Source organism: Arvicola amphibius, chromosome 7, assembly GCF_903992535.2.
Source record: "Arvicola amphibius chromosome 7, mArvAmp1.2, whole genome shotgun sequence".
Lineage (NCBI taxonomy): Eukaryota > Metazoa > Chordata > Mammalia > Rodentia > Cricetidae > Arvicola > Arvicola amphibius.
In genome coordinates this window covers 74,610,101-74,625,494 of record NC_052053.1, presented here as the reverse complement: position 1 = coordinate 74,625,494, position 15,394 = coordinate 74,610,101, and positions in this window count along the sequence as shown.

Sequence of the window (15,394 nt, the reverse complement as noted above, 5' to 3'; positions counted from 1 at the left end):
AAGTACAGGAATTGGTTATTGATAGTTGGGGCTAAACACAGACTCCAACTGTGCGAGAGGAGCGCGAACTCAACTCTGCAAAATGTGTGTGCTTGGAAGATGAGGCCCTGTCATACCCGAATTTTCATTATTGATTATCGTCTCAGCTTAGATGACAGGCTCATTTCTTCTTTGTTATACTTTCTTTCTGCCATTAACATAAAAATTCAAAACATTCCTAATAATGATCAAAAAGTTGGGGAATTTTCTAGAGAAGTAAGTCTAGCAAGAAAGATGAAACAAAGAAAGTTGGGCTAAGTTCACATTTTTCGAACCAACTTGTGCTTCTAAATTAAAATCCTGCCTCTCCACACACTGGGTTCCTGGAAGCTGACCAAAATCTGCTCAGTAATATTAATTCTACTTAAAAAAGAGAAGGGAGCATATTGAATCGCATTTGCTTATGGTCTGGCTGCTTGGAAGAAATCAGTTGGTGAGCACCAAAGTGATGTCTGAATGTTTCTATTTGCATTTTGAAAATTGACAGATAATTGAAAGGAATTGGCATAGAAATTTCTCAGAGGAAGCCTGCCTACAGAGGCATCCTGGTGCCCAGAGTCTTGTTGCAGAATGTTCTAGAACTGCATACTTCTTTAGTTAAGGGGGAGGGCACTCTGGTTATTGGGAGGGATGCTGAAGAGCTCTTCCCTGCTAGACAATCCCTGAAGTCTCCCTGCCCTATATTCAAAGTTGCCTCATTTTCTTCAATTACACTTTCTGTAAAAGTACTGAGTTCTTCATACACACACACATACATACACACATACACACACATGCACACACAGAGTCACCAGAAACAGCAATTGCTTTGGTGCCTTTCAACGTCCACGGAGATCCTTCAGAGAACAATCTCGGTCGACATTATTTCTTAATTAATTTATTAGCTTTTTAATTAGAAATGGTAGCCACGACTTCCCAGGAAGCAAATTCAAGATACGCATATTCTGAAATAGTCATGAGGATTAAACAATGTCTTAAAGGTTGCAGGCATGCATGCACAAGATATGCATGCTGATATAGTTCTAAAAAAGAAATTATTATACACATATGAAAAAGAGAAAACATTAAAAAGGAACAGATGTATCTTGTGGGGAGAGGGGCAAGGAAGAGGGGAGATGGGGGACTGAGTGGCAAAGCTATGAAAGACGGGAAACCTTCCACCTTGTGTAACTTCAGGTCTGAGTGCCCCACTGTGTGCTGCCCTCCGGGCAGGGCACAAAGCTCAGGGAGACAAATGGAACTTATCTGAGAACATTGGTGGCCTGTTTCTGTGTTAGCATTCCAGCTTCCCACAAAATGTATTTATTTAACAAATGTCACCCCAAACAGCTTGGCAGCAGATGAGGTTTATTTAATGGCACTAAAACAGGTGAAACATTCCTTAGATTTTCTGGCTCTGTTTATGTTCCTATAACGAAAAGAGAGAGAGAGAGAGAGAGAGAGAGAGAGAGCGCTAGTTACAGCTCCTTACACACTCACACACTCAGACTGATCTGTGGTGTGTTTAAAACACACACACACACACACACACACACACACTTTACTTGGTAGCCGGTTTAGAAAACATATCTTCTGTATTTTTTTTTCAAAGCACTGTATGATGTTGTTTTTATTTTTTTTCTACCAAGAGGGCAGGATGGTGAAAACTGGACACAATCTGATTTTATTTTAACACCCGCCCATCTTTTCTTTTGAATGCTTTCCCTTCAAGCTTTGCAATTTCCATTCTGCATTGGTGTTAAGTGCCTTTAAGTCTATATTCCCTCGCTGTTTTAGCTGCGCTGTGCTTTAGAGTGCCCCGACAGTGAGAAAAAAAAAACAAACAACCAAACCAAAAAAAAAAAAAAAAAAAACCCAAACCCACCCGTGTCTTCCCCAGCCCTTTCATCTGTAACCTTTCTCCAAGTGAATGCTAATTGAAAAAGAAAGAACACACTAATCTTGGAATTTAAATGCATTTAACAAAACCAATCTCACTCTAAATTGTTGTTTCGCCCGTTCCCTTTTCCCTAACAGATGTCGGGAAACTGCAATTTCTATTAAGAACACTTGACTGTTTACTGAGCTCGGGAACTTCAGCCCCAGCCTGCATCAATCTAAATGCGTTTCGAGACGTCAGGCCCCAGAAAAGTGCAGACTGTTAGCCGGTTATTTTTAAATGTAATCTTCACATAAAAGAATCACAGCGCTTCCCCCTCTCACTTTGTCATCCCTTCTCTTCTTTAACGATGGCATCAAGCGCGGGCAGAGAAGGGGATTTTTATGACCCGTTTCATTTAAGTTGCTTGCGGCTTGAGCTAGTGGCTTTAGCATGGGGCGAATGAAATTATTAGTTAAGTTTATGAAGTTGAGCGCAGAGAAACATGCTGTCTGATGTTCTGGACCCCACATGCCTGACAAGGGGGCTGGAATTCAAATCCTAGATGGTGCCTGATACAGGTACGGATGGAGACTTGGGAGCTGAGACCCAGGGGATGCTGTAATGTCAATCCTTGGCTGGGTACCAGCCGGTAGGCAAGGGCAAGGTAGACCTTGTGTCTTGGCCTGAAGCCAGAGACCTTTTACAAAGCCATTCCCTCGGCCTGGTCCTGGGCACATCAGCGTGGTGGTTATCGTTTGTTTAAAGGGAATAGTTTAGCGCTTGGCATAAAACGTACGTATACTGCAGGCTCAAGCTGTGGGATTCTGCAGCATTATCTGCGCTAGGATACAGGGCCCCTTGTCATCTTGCCAATACCAAACTGCGCAGTTTGGAAAGAAGTATTTTCTGAATTCTCAACATTTCGATGTGTGTTTTCCCTTTCCAGTTCCCTGCTCCTCTTGCTTTACTTATTAAGAATGAGAGAAGAAGGCACGGGTGGGTGGGTGGGGGGGTGTCGCAAAATACAGGACCGAGCAAGCAAAGGCAAGTAAACGCAATACAGCTGTGTACCTGTACCCAGGGATCTGCCAGGGTACAGACTGCCTCATCACCTGCCCTCAACTCAATATATGAGTGTCCGCACTCACATTTGCCCCAGAATACAAGCCCTGCAGCTGGCTGCCAGCTCCTGGCAGAATGACTCTAAATCCTACCAGTGTGCATTGCTCAGGTTGCAGGCACTCCTGGCTCTCGTGTGTGATTTTGCAACCTGTGTTGATTTCGCTGGTCTGCAGTAACAAGCAGCCCCGCTGCCAGGGCATTTGTGTTCCGTGGCAGGCCTGGTTCAGAGAGAACATCTTTTCCTTCAGGCTTTAATCTTATCCGCGTTTTGTAGCTGAGGAACTTTGGGTGAGACCAGGACAAAGCACAGAGAGCAGCAGCCAGATTGAAATCATCCTAGTCCTGGACCATGGGTGGTGGACATTATCCTTGTCCCGTCTTCGTCTTTCTTGTTCTCTCACTCTTAAGTCAAATGAGAGAGACTTGGTGCAGGATGAAAGTAAGAATCACCTTCTAGGCGGGAAGACTAGGGTGGCTTGTCTCAGAAATGTTTTATGAGTTCCAGTCCAATTTAGTAGAAATTATAAATCTAGGGATTCCAAAGAGCTCAGGTTGTGTTTCATGAACTCTTCTGGCCTCCTGATGTGCCTGCCTCACGCACTGTTTCCTTTGTTACTATCCCCTCCCTAGCTCCCTCTATTACTCTCTGCCTGTTTGCCTCTGTCTCCTATTTATCCCTCCTTGGCCTCAATCTGCCCTCCTTTCTCCTCTGTATATCTCCCTAGGCCTCATTCCTTCCTTCTTGCTCTCTGACTTTGGTTATTCCTGGTGAAGAGTAGTAGGGAAATGTGACCCTCAAGGGAGCGAGAGGAAGCATTTCCCTTGTTTGAGGAAGAATCATAGGCCAGGCAGTGGTGGCGCACGTCTGTAATCCCAGCACTTGGGAGGCAGAGACAGGTGGATTTCTGTGAGTTTGAGGCCAGCCTGGTCTGCAAGAGCCCAGGACAGGCTCCAAAGCTACAGAGAAACCCAGTCTCTAAAAACCAAAATAAATGAATAAAATTTTTAAAAAGGGAAGAGCCATAGATCTCTTCTTCCGGGTTGGCTGAGGCCAGCGTGACTTGGAGACACAGCCTAGGGTAGAAGGCTGAACAGGCTTTATGTACTTCAATATGCTTAGAATCCTTCTGCCTAGGTAAAGGTGTGGCCCCGAATCCACATGGAGCATTCAGAGGAGGACCCTAGGCTTCACTGTGCAGGTTGGAATCCTGTACTTGCCCTTTCATCTCTTGAGGGCATCCTGGGGAGCAGGGGAGCAGGAGGGTTTAAAACTGGAAGCTCTTTAGACTCGTTCCTTTGTTCTACACAAGAATAAACTGGATCTCACAGTCCAAGAGTTACTTGCAGACTCAAGCAACAGTCCAGAGGAGGATTTGAACCCAGGTCTGAACATTTGCACTTTCTTCCCTCCCTTCCGGACCCAGGATTTCATGGAAAGGGAGAGCGGAAGACGCTGAAGAATAGCAACACCTGGGTCCTCTTGGGTCTGGCCTTTCTAGACCTGAGCTACTGCATGGGATGGGATTCAAATGACCATTAATGGGCCCAGGGTAGGGCTGGTCTGGTACTTGTCCAGGTCATGAGTCCCTGAGCTCAGACCCCAGGATGCCACAAGCAGGCTGTGCTAGCCACTTCTGAATTCCCACAAGAGAGGAAGAAGAAGAAGAGGTTCAAGGTCATTTCGGGTACACATCAACTTAGAAGTCAGCCTAGGATACACAAACCCTGTCTCAGAGCAAGCAACAAACAAAAGGAGCACCTCCCTGTAGAGGGTTAATGCGGCTCAGAGGCAAGCCCTGGCCCTGGGCACACAAGGCTTTGATTCTAATCCCAAGCATTCAACAATGATGCAACTTGGTGCTCCAGTGTGAAACGAAGCCTTTAGACTTGACCAGGCTCAGTTTCCTTTGTTTCCCCAGCTTCACTTCCCAGCATTCCCACCTTTGCTCGAAGACCTAAAGTCCTCTGGCATCTGTGGGTGTGGGCTTTGTGTCCTGCCATTGTTGGTAAGGCGCAGATAACTCCACCTCTCCACACAGCTGGGGAAATATTTGTGACAGACAGAGAGACTGAAACTTTAGTTTTAAGTATATTCTAAACTTTACATAGTTTATAGTTTATTTGCATCCCCTCCACTCAGGGCAAAGGAACCGAGCATATTGGCAGGAATGCAAACGTTGGAATCTGATGTACTTTGGCTTAAATTAAAAAAAAAAAACAAAAACAAAGACAAAATAATCTCTGCGTTTTTCAGACTCTACCCATGAGAATTAGGAAAACATCTTTGCGGGGATAAAGGGAGCACAGCAGGTCTGCGCAGGGGAAGGCACCTAGTTCTGCACGACCCATGGAGATGGGAGAATGAGACTCCAGGAGGTAAACACTACAAGAAGCCATGGGTGGCACCAGCTCTGCTTCCTTCCCGTGGAGCTGCATGTGGAAGGTGGGGCGGACATTAGATAAAAGAAGATGACAGGCCTTCCTACGCGTAAAATTACATTCTCTGCATCTAGGACACTGGGCTTGAGTACTGCTCCCTGGGTTTGAAACTGTCAGAATACCTGAGCAAACTGCACCAGGAAACCTCTAACTGGTGGGAGCGGAAACCAGCTGTCTCTTAACGAGGCTCCAACAAGGGCCAGGTGAAGCTCCAGCGTGAAGTGGCCGATCTTTCGCAGGGTCTCAAGCCCCTCCTGTGCAGAGTTCCACCAAGGGTCTCATACAAAAAAGCCAAGCAGGAGTAGCTGGGCCGTGCGTAGTGAAATGCCTATGATCTCCCTAGGTGTTTGTGGCCCAGAAGAAAAAAGGAGAAACTGCTTGGGAGGAGATGAAGTACAATTATTCAGATTCTCTATGTTTAGATCTCGCCTCTGTCTCTCTCTGTCTCTGTCTCCCTCTGTGTGTCATCTGTCGATCTATCTGTCTCTCATTCTGTGTGTGTACATGTTCATGTTTGTGCTCTGTGCCTATTAGTGCACATCCATGTGTGTGCACATGCACTAGGAAGCTAGAGGTTAACAATGGCTCTTCCTCCACCACTCTCCCTCTCATCTGTTTTGAAACAGAGTCTCCTATTGGATCTGGAGCTTAGCAATTTAGCTGGACTGTCCAGCCAGGGAGTCCAGGGATCCTCCTGTCTCCACCTCCGTGCATGAGCATTTTAGGTGTGTGCTACCACGCGGTACAAGGGAAGGGAGTCAGGTCCTTGTGCTTGCATAGCAAACTTGATGGACCATCTCCCCAGCACTGACCGTCTTAGTTTGTAAACCTGGTACCTTTTATCCAACGATAGTGACAGAATGCCCAGTCTGGATATCACGTGCTTTCCTTGAACATAACGGGAGTTTTGGCTCAGCCACTTCTATGGTGGGACCTTGGGCTGTCATTTCAATCCTCTGTGCCTGCCTCATCCATTTCCTCACCTGTGGAATGAAGACATTCCTCATTGTGTGGAAAGATGCTGCTGCCTCCATTCCAGGTGCTATGAGGACTGAGTGTCTCCATAGGAAACTCAGAGTACGGGCCAGATCAGAGATGTAGACACAAGAGGAAGAAGAAGGACCCAGACAGTCAAACCCCTGTCCACGCAGGTGGGAGAGGACTCCTGTTCAAGGGGAATAGCTGTACCAGTTGGCTTGATGGGAATTTAGTCAAGACCTCCGATTCTTTGTGACATTGAAGGTTATTATGAGAGTGTGTTTGTGAATGCACAAGGGGAGCAGTACAGGTGTGTGTGTGGCGGGGGGGTGAGGAGGAAAGATATACATCCCAGCCTGTTTCCAAATCTGGATAGATTTCTCATTAGGATAGCATTCAGCTTTTCTTGCGAGCAGGTCTAAGAAAGGAAGGCTTCATCTCTGGGCCTGTTTAGAAGTGCATGGTAGCAGATGAGCTCCCTCGAATTCCGTGGCTGCTCTGCTCCCCGTCCAGCACAAGCTATCTTTGCTACCCTATCTTTCCCCGAAGCCTTTAGCAATCGCTAACAATCCTATTTACTCTGTGTACCAGACAAACACAGTTACCGCTCCCATCTCACTATTTTTATCTAATATTGAAATTTCTCTCCCTAAGAGCAGCCCAGAATACATTATGGTATCTGCTGAATAAATGATGTGCGTAATACGCTGTGCAGAGATGGTATTTATGAAGCCGAAATGAAGGAATCACTCAGTTCTCCTTTGAAAGGAAATTCAATTGGATACATTTTCAAGAAAGCAAAGACATGCTTTCTTTGAAATCTCCATGCAAACTTTTAGAATCAAGGCTGGCTTCTTCCTCCCCATTGGTGACACAGACTGCCCTGGCCTGCCAGGCTCAGCGTGTTAGCTCTGCATAGCTTCGGGTTGTCACCCATTTCCACAGGGAGGTATGCCCTTGCAGGACACCACTGTTCTCCCTTTTAAGTATAATGACATGTCAAATAATTTTATGATATTCGAGACATTACAATCCATTTCTCCAAATGTCTCAGAGAGAGAGAGAGATGGATAGAGAGCACCCCCATTTTGCCCAGACAACACTTAGCCACAGGCTACTCTTTCCGTGGTGGTTTTACCAGCCATGTGGTGTATGTATATCACAGTCCTCCAGTAACCATATTTTGCCTTTGTGCTTGGTTCAGGGTACTCTAGATGGTTTTAGTAGTGATGTCACTCAAATTGCTCAATGCGACCTGTTATAAACTGCCACCCTCTCCCATGGCACACTAGGGGAACTGAGGGAGGGACAGGGAGAAGACAGGGTCCTTAAAGTCCCATGAGGAACGACGTGGAGATCAGAGCAGGCCTGGTATGTCTAAGGGCAAGCTGGGGAATGAGCCTTGTGTCTGGCTTCCTCCAGGGTTCGAGACCCTCATGGTTCTGAGTCCAGAAATAAGATGTAGCTATCTTTCTTTTCCCACAGTTAAACTTAAGAGTGGAGTCCAAGGCAGAATGAGCTTGCTCTCTCTTCAATGCTCACCCCATACTTAGCCTCCGTGTCCCATTTCCCCTCACAGATAGCAAACAAGGATTTGGTTAGAACAGAAACAACAAAAGAAAACTTCCCCGGGGACTCTAGCAGAACCAATGCCTTCCCTGACTGAGGACGGGAGATTTGAAGATATTCCAAAAGGACAGTCAGTTCCTGAGGACCGTGGAGCTCTCTGAGGGATGAAGCCCAGGACTGGGAATGCCTATCCCTTTCTCAAAATGATCTTCCCATTGTGACAACAAGGTACTTCTGGGCGAGTCTCCATCAGGTCAAGAGAAGGTGCCTCAACCAACAGTAGTAAGTTCTACACCCCTCTGCTGGGTGTGCCTCAACCAACAAGAGTGAGCTCACACCTCTCTGCTGGGTATGCTTCAACCAACAGTAGTGAGTTCCACACCCATCTGCTGGGTGTGCCTCAACCAACAAGAGTGAGCTCACACTCCTTTGCTGGGTGTGCCTTAACCAACAAGAGTGAGCTCACACCCCTCTGCTGAGTGTGCCTCAACCAACAAGACTGAGCTTGACACTCCTCTGTTGGGTATGCCTCAACCAACAGTAGTGAGCTTGACACCCCACCTGATGGGTGTGTCTCAACCAACAGTAGTAAGCTCCACACCCCTCTGCTGGGTATGCCTCAACCAACAAGAGTGAGCTCACACCCTTCTGCTGGGTGTGCCTCAACCAAGAGTAGTGAGCTTGACACTCCTCTGCTGGGTGTGCCTCAACCAAGAGTAGTGAGCTTCACCCCACCAACCTGCTGGGTGCCTCTGAACTCTAGCTCCAGCTCAGAGCAGAAGGCCAGTGGCAAGGAGAGAAAATGTGTTTTGTATTCAACATCTTGGAGCTTGCTGAACAACACATGCCTGGACAGCATCGTCCAAAATGAGTTCTTCAGACAGGTACAGAGGAACAGGTGTAAAGGAAAATTCTGGTTTCAACTGTAAAAGCTTTTTTTCTTTGACATCAGAATTTGCTGACATATTTGCAGGACTAATGCACAGGAGAAAGCTGACCCTTTTGTTAGTCCAAAGAGCTTGAGAATTGAGAAGAAGTGGAATGGCTGACGGTCTGGGGTCCATGATCCAGGTGGCAAACAGTTTAGACTGGTGGTTGGCAAACTGTGCAATCTGAGTCCATTCTACAGGTAAAAGTGCATCCCAGGTGTAGACAGCCTTCTCTTTGACATGTCGCTGACCACTGTCTATACCCCAAAGGGCAGGAACAGGTATTGAAGTAGAGACTACATCATCTACAAAGAAGAAATTACTCACAGTCTGGCCCTTTCTAGAGATACAGTCTACTAGAGAACAATTCTTTGGTCTCCTCTTTCCTTAAAACAAGCTGAAGACTTCAATATTTACTACACATCTTGGAGACAGTGACCCCCCCCCCTCTTCTTAAGGGTATAAAGGACTGTGTCCCTTGGCATGATGACTACAGAAATATTTCTAGAAGCATAAGTAGATGAATTGAGTTTCTCCTTTGCTGGAGTTACATAGGGCAGGACACATATGCAAATATGTTCTTGTCACCTCTATGTTAGAGTCTTCTGGAGACCAGATAGAGGGGTAGTTTCTGGGCCGGTCAATGGACTTGTCCACTGAATGTCAAGTGAAGACACAGCAGTAGAATAGCATCAGCATTGCAGGTCCCTCAGACTTTCCCAGGGCACAGGGCTAGCCACCAATCTTCTGACCCTGTGTTTACTATAAATTTTGATTTAGCTGTACACTCGTTAATATATTTTTCTTTTGTTGCAGATTGTTTTCCAGTGAACTGAATATTAAAAACATATTACAGAAAGAAACAGCCTGCCCTGCTGATTGTTTCTTTGCAAAATGGGTGTGATGATGAGCGAATGCTTGCATTTACATAAACAATCAGTTGACGGGCCCTTGCTGAATGTGAACATTCATGTTTGATGGCATCCTTATTGCTGCTATCAATAACAATATTGTACTCGTTGGTAATAAACATCATAGGCACTGTGTTTTAGGCAAGTGGGCAATTGACAGGGGGAGTGGGAGGTGGTCATAGCTGGGATAATTAGAGTGTGCCCTGGACATAGACTAAGAAAGTACTTGCTCTATTTCAGGCTACAATCAAAGTTTTTGCCAAGGACTAGTTGACAAATATTGTGGAGGTTTTAGACTTACAGGAGATTGAGCTCCTCACTACAGACATAGACACAGATCTTTCAAGGCAGAAGAATTATTTCATTTACCCCAGATGACTGTGGCAAAGGGTGGGAGGTGCAGGGCCCTGCTTTCCATGAACTCATGACCTATCGAGGTGATGATATTTGCAGGCATGGTGACAGCACCATGAGATTGGATTAGAGGAAAGGAAGTGGGGACATACTGAGACACTGGGATCGGAGTTTATTGCTTGTCATAATTTCATTTCTATTGCTGTGACAAACTATCCCACAACAAAACAACTTAAAGGAAAAGAGTTTATTTGGAATATGATTCCAGGGTGTAGTCCATCATTGAAAGAAGCCAAGGCAGGAACTCAAGCAGCTAGCCACATTATATCATGTCAAAGTGGAAAGAGATGAACTTGTCTTTCGCTTCTTGGTTGGTTCCTGCCGATATAGCTTTCTCTACTCTCATGCATGGTTCAAGATCAGCTCATTAAATAGTGCCAACCATTGTGTACTTTTAGCTCCTTTATCGAAAATCAGGTGTTCATAGGTGTGTGGGTTAAAATCCGGGTCTTCTATTGGATTCCATTGGTCGACTTCTCTGGTTTTATGCCAATACCAAGCTGTTTTCAATGCTGTAGTTCTGTAATAGAGTTTGAAGTCAGGGATGGTAATGCCTCCAGAAGTTCCTTTATTGTATAAGATTGTTTTGGCTATCTTGGGTTTTTTGTTTTTCCATATAAAGTTGATTATTGTCCTCTCAAGATCTGTGAAGAATTTTGATGGGACCTTGCTGGAGATTGCATTGAATCTATAGATTGCTTTTGGTAGAATTGCCATTTTTACTATGTTGATCCTCCCAATCCAAGAGCAAGAGAGATCCTTCCATTTTCTGGTATCCTCTTCAATTTCTTTTTTCAAAGACTTAAAGTTCTTGTCAAATAGATCTTTCACTTCCTTGGTTAGAGTTACCCCAAGATATTTTGTGCTATTTGTGGCTATCGTGAAAGGTGATGCTTCTCTGATTTCTCTCTCTGCTTCCTTATTCTTTGTGTATAAGAGGGCAACTGATTTTTTTGGAGTGGGATGTACTCACTCAGAATTGGTTTCTAGCCATAAATAAAGAACATTGAACCTATAATTCGTGATCCTAGAGAAGCTAAATAAGAATGTGAACCTAAAGAAAAACATATAGTTATCCTCCTGGATATTGGAAGTAGACAAGATTTCTGGGCAAAAATTGGGAACTTAGGGGTGGGGTGGGATGGGGGTAAGGGGAGATGGGGAGAGAAAAGTGTGAAGTGGAAGATGGGGAGGGCTTGGGGGAATGGGATGGTTGGGATAAAGGAAGGGTGGATATGGGAGCAAGGAAGTATATATCTTAATTAAGGGAGCCATTTTAGGGTTGGCAAGAGACTTGACTCTAGGGGGGTTCCCAGGTGTCCAGGGAGATGTCCCCAGCTATTTCCTTGAGCAGCTGAGGAGAGGGAGCCTGAAATGGCCTGATCCTATAGCCATACTGATGAATATCTTGCATATCACCATAGAACCTTCATCTGGCGATAGATGGAGATAGAGACAGAGTCCCACATTGGAGCACTGGACTGAGCTCACAAGGACCAAATGAGGAGCAGAAGGAGGGAGAACATGAGCAAGGAAGTCAGGATCGCAAGGGGTGCACCCACCCACTGAGATGGTGGAGCTGATCTAATGGGAGCTCACTAAGGCCAGCTGGACTGGGACTGAAAAAGCATGGGATAAAACCAGACTCCCTGAACATGGCGGACAATGAGGGCTGCTGAGAAGCCAAGGACAATGGCATTGGGTTTTGATCCTACTGCATGTACTGGCTTTGGGGGTGCCTAGCCTATTTGGATGCTCACCTTCCTAGACTTGGATGGAGTGGGGAAGACCTTGGACTTCCCACAGGGCAGGGAACCCTTACTGCTCTTTGGACTGAAGAGGGAGGGGGAGGGGAGTGGGAAGAGGGAGAGGGACATGGGAGGCGGGGAGGAGGTGGAAATTTTTAATAAAAAATAATAATAATAAAAAGAAAATGCAAAAAAATAAAATAAAAATAAAAAACATTAAAAAAAATAGTGCCAACTGCATTCAAGGTGGGTCTTCCGACCTTATTAACAATCAGGATATCCCTCTACAGACTTACCCACCAGCCACTCTGATCTAGATCATTCCTGGGCTGATGAGCCCTTCTCTGGCACGTCTAGGTTGTAGTAAGCTACCATTTGAAACCAATCATGGCATTGCTTTATGGAGTTGCTGTCTCCTGTCTTTTGGTGCTGATTTTTAAATTTCCGTTTTGAGTTTTAGATTTTCTTACATAGAAACAGCTAGGAATCTATGAACTGGTTGGCCTCCAGTGGTAAGGTATTGAATTTTTATCTATGCCATTCTTACGTGTGATGAGAGTAGGACCAAGGCAGGGTGGGCCAGGATCCCAAGGGCACAGTTGTCTCCTCCTCCTCCTCCTCTTACTCCCCAATAGATGTTAAATGCAATGACTAATTCTTTGAGGATTTCGTACACTGCATTTTGATCCTATCCACTTCATTCTCCCAACTCCTCCCAGATCCCCTCTTGATTCCGCATCCACCCAACTTTGTGTCCTCATTTCTTCAAATTTATTGAATATGGTCAGTGCCACCTAAGTATTTGTGGGTGAGTGGATGTTCTTGGAAGCAGGGTTGACCTTGCAAGGGTCATCTACTTACAGAAACTTGCTTCTCCCCTGACAGAGGCCCCCAATGATCAAAGCACAAAAACTCCAGGAGACTGCAAGATGTTTATCCTTACGTGAGACAGCTACATCACACTCCTTCTTCTCAAGCTCGGCTCAGGGAATCATTATAAGAAAAGGACAAAAGGCTGTGAGAGCCAGAGGCAGTGAGTGACTGCAACACCCAGCCTTTCCAGTCACCGCAGGGCATTTACATGGACTCATAGTTGTGATGGAATGCATGTTCAGACCAGACAAAATCCCAGCATAGGACTGGGAGGTGGTCATATCCTTTACTTTTAAATATGAATCCTGAAGAAAAGCACAACTTCTTAAAAGCTGGAACCTTTTATCTTCTAAATAAATCTAGGCCACAAACTAACACCCAGAGCAAAGAAAATTGCACCTTACAAAGATCATGAAAAGAGTTAGTATAGTCTGTGGAGGTCACAGAGCAGACAGGAAAGGGTTAAACTGAACTGGGCACTTACCACTTAGAATCCAGGTGTTGCTAAGAAAGGTATCCTACCCCACTGGGATTCCGTTTGGTCACTTGTAGAACACATGAGCATTCCCTGCTAGGAGGTTAATGATCCTAAGGTTGGTGACCGTGCAGCACACCCAGGCTATCCACGTAGTACTGGGGCACAGGAGGAGTTCTGTCACAGTCTACTGGTGTTGGATGAGAATGACAGCCATGCCACACAGTGTAGCAAATCAACAGTGGGTATCCATTTTATACCATGCACACCCACATCCACAGATAATAAAGCGCAAATGGTAGCAGAAGTCTGGGTATGGCAAAGGGGTCATGCCTTAGTTCTTCAGTGTCATTGAGACTATTGAGGAACCATTTCTGCTCTATAACTTTGGCTCTACATTCCTTTTGTCACCTAGGTCTTTGTCATCTCTTGGGAACAATGGGTCTCCGTCAGTCTCAACAGCTGAATGTGAGCGTGAGCATGTGTGACGCCAATTAATTTCCCTGCAAAAAAAAAAAAAAAGTCCTTCTAGAACCTGGATTTGGGGGCCGATTTACTCTTTGTTGCTTTGGATACTGTGGTGAAGAACTTAACAATGCTATTTAATTTTGAATGCCAGCTTGACTAGGTGGAGATGCCTAACTGCTCAAATATTATTCCAGCTACTTTTGGGAAGGCAGGTCTTTTGTTGATGTTGTTTTTGATTTGTTTTGGTTTTTGGTGATGTTAACTCCTAGAATGGTGGGTTGTAAATACTGTTTGTAATGGGAGTGACCTTTGTCTGAAAAGTTGACGGGGATAGAAGAAGACGGGTCTCTTAGGAAGAAGGACGTCTGCAGCCATGGGTCTTCAGTTTTGTCTCTTAAGGACATGGCAGTTGAATTTGCTCCATCCATGGTGGCAAGCATGCTATTCCCCCAAGATGGCTACTTTTTTTTTTTTTCCGAGACAGGGTTTCTTTGCAGCTTTTTTAGAGCCTGTCCTGGAACTAGCTCTTGTAGACCAGGCTGGCCTCGAACTCACAGAGATCCGCCTGCCTCTGCCTCCCGAGTGCTGGGATTAAAGGCGTGCGCCACCACCGCCCGGCCCAAGATGGTTACTTTTTCCTCATCCCAGGAGCAGGCTCCTGGGGTCAAAGCTATACGATCCTTCCTTCCATCACACCAGGTTTGTTTTCTCTGACAATTAGGGCAGCCAAGAAAAGGAAGAGTGGGCAGGAAGGCAAAAGCTAGCCTCGATTTCTTGTTCTTCCTTCAAATCAAACTTTATCCCTTTGGATGTGGTCATAAGAAATTGGTCAAATACTTTGCAGCTTAGTGAGTGACTATACTATAGTGAAAGATAAGCAAATGGTAGGGGACAGTTCTAAAGTAAGTTGTCTGGTTGGAAAGACCCTTTTATCTGCCCTTCCAAAGCCTGGGGGAGTCCGCCAGCCAGAGGTCAGCTGCATGGCAGCTGTCACAAGTGTGTTGAAAGTTGTAGTTTTGTTTTTCTTGCTATTGTTTTTAATTTTCTTAATCTTTGAGAAGTTAGTTTACAGTTTATTAACTTGGATTCCTGGAAATGACTCCCACGGGCTGTTTGGCTGCCATAAGGCCTCAGCACAGTGAGCTCATAAGACCAATCTCCAAGTTACAGACACATTAGTGGCTGCCATTGAAGCAGCAGGAGGGCCCGCCGACTGTCTTTGTGTCTCTCTCTGCAACGAGGATCAAGTTTTTGTATTTTCTCCACAGACAGCCAGAACCTGGCTTTTCTGTTCTTTTCCCAATAAAACAAATGGTTATTTTCTGTAATGGTGATAACTACACACCACCTAAGGGCTTAAAAACACATTAACCATTACTGTACTCTCTGCTCACACCAGAGAACAAAGATCTGAAATGGAAGATCGTTCCTCAGCTGAAGGAAGGGAAGTTGGAGGTTAGCTGGTCTCCTCAAGGTCAGGGTTGAACACAAAACACTAAGCCTGAGCTGTGATAGGTTGGCCATGTGGTAACGTGCTCCTACCTAAGACAAACAGACAGCAGATGCAG